This window comes from Corylus avellana, chromosome ca2 (genome assembly GCF_901000735.1).
Source record: "Corylus avellana chromosome ca2, CavTom2PMs-1.0".
Lineage (NCBI taxonomy): Eukaryota > Viridiplantae > Streptophyta > Magnoliopsida > Fagales > Betulaceae > Corylus > Corylus avellana.
The window spans coordinates 37,497,634-37,500,084 of record NC_081542.1 but is presented as its reverse complement, the minus strand read 5'-3'; positions in this window follow the sequence as shown (position 1 = coordinate 37,500,084).

The following is a 2,451-nucleotide window of genomic DNA, read 5'->3' as shown; positions in this document are numbered from 1 at the left end:
CTCATTCACTATGTCATTTGGCTATACATCATCCTTCTTCTTGTGTGTGCGAATGTAATTCTGTGCACGAGTAGGAGTGCCCAAACATATGACCTACCGAAAAAATAGAACATACAGATATGTTTAAATATATCTATAGATAAAATGTTTATATCTATAAGTATAGAGTAAATTACACACTGACCTCGTCATGTATCACCCTCGCGTAACTCATCGACCCGGTGCAATGGGGTGTATTATTCAATGCTCGCAAGCTTTTCATACACGCCGTATAATCCTACACAATTAACATTATTAATATGTTAATACTAACACAATTACAAGTAATGACATTACACAAAATTATAGTATAACTCATGACCTACCTTGTTCTTCTTGCTACACCATCTCTCCAACAATATCTCCAAGTCGACAGCGTTGTACTCCGAGGGCCTATCTTGCCCCACTCTCGCCCATACGATGGCGGGAGTATCGTCCGTCGTAATGGCAAGATATTTTTTTAACTCGTGCCTCCAAATCCTCAGCTTGGAGCCCATATCTCGGAATGCGTCATTCTTTATGGCTTCCAAGTTGCACTCGGGCGGGACGAAAAAATCTACCTGTACAAGTTCAAAATTGATGAATTAAAAAAACCTAAAATATATGTGTATATGTATATAGATATAAACACACATATATATGTACAACTTATATCAAATATATACATACATTAGGAGTGTTTGACATAATAAAATACACATACCAACAAGGTGTCCCATATATCCTCTTTGGTACGCTCCGGTACCTTTGTCCAGTCGTCCGGTATTCAGACATAATTGCCGCTCCTAATGACGTGTCCGGCCATTCGTCTAAACCTCACGGCGCTAAAGTCAACGAGCTGCCATGAAGCATTGAACTCAAGTATGACCCTTTTGCCGGCGGGGACCCTTGGCAACCTATGCAAGTCACAAATGGTGACCACTTCAATAATGGTGTTTTCATCTGATCGGTACCCAACAGATTAAAAATTACCGATGTAAGTTATTTAGAATTGAATACTAATTACAAGTAATTAAGACTTATATGCATGACATTTAAGCAAATACACTTACTTATCGTCCAGACCTGTCGAGGGCCTAACCGGTTGGCGGGAGCAGGGTTGGTGGGCTGTAGGTCATCCGTGGCACCTATCCCACTAGTCATGTCTTCCGGGGGCTCAATCTCACTGTCCTCGCTACCTGCTTTGTATTTTTTTAGAATGTTTAAAATTTTATGAATTTGTAGTTGTATTTAAATATAATTGATATCGCACCAATATAGTTAAAAACTTTCAAAACTTTTTTCGGTACCTGCGCTATGCTAGCTGTATAGCCGCTCCACATGGCCTTGAGAACTCTGCCCTAACTCAATGTACGGATATGAATCAGGCCGATACCCCATCTGGGCCATGCCTGCCGAACCATATGGATTATGGACAAGGATCTCTCCTTCCATATCACTTGGAAGTACTGATCGATACCCGTCCTGTAGCCCCATAAGCTGAGCAACGTCTTGTTGCTCGCTGTCATCAAGGTGGTAAGATGGAGGCCCATGCGACATAGGCTACCGCATTGAAGACGAGCCCCTCCGTGCTCTTGTCTTCCCCCTACTATTTATGGTAACCTGCGAAAAACAGCACACACCCAATTAATTACGTATACAATGTATGAAATATTTAGTACCTTATGTATGCATGATTCACATATTAAAAATAAGATATATACTAGATTTTACCCAATGCACAGCTTAATTATTTGTGTTGATGTAATGTGCATCAGTGCATGTAGTAAACAACATTGCAATCAAAACATATATATATATATATATATATTCAACTTTTATTCAATCACATACACTTGGGTTGGATCTAAGTCGGGTCTGACGTATTCGATATCATCCTGCGGATTGTGATTAATATTTCTGGTTAATAGGAGCAGGTCACACTCGTGGTAGTTGGCACATGCATCTTGAGGCCCTTCACTCTGACCAACGTCATATTCGTTTCTAGGTTTAATCCGTACAGTGCAGGCCCGATCTGAGTCCATATCATCTTGTACGTAAAATACCTGGTCAACTTGTGAAGTTAGCACATACGACTCATTAGTAATCAGCTCTCCCGTGTGGACAGGGTTTTTGAAGTTGACAAGTATTATGCCATACTCGTCCACCTTATACCCCTTGTCCCTCGTGTTATCTGCCCAATTACACCTGAACATAACGTACTTAGTCCTGCCATAGTACTCAATCTCAAGTATTTTCGTTAACTTCCCGTAGTACGTTTCACCATCAAGAGTCGGCACACACACCCCGCTGTTCTGAGTCCTCTTTCCGGCATCATATGTAATAGTGCGAAACAGCTTGCTGTTAACCACATATTTATTGTATCTGACTATTAACTCCCTCGGCCCTCTACAATGCATTACCAATTTGTCA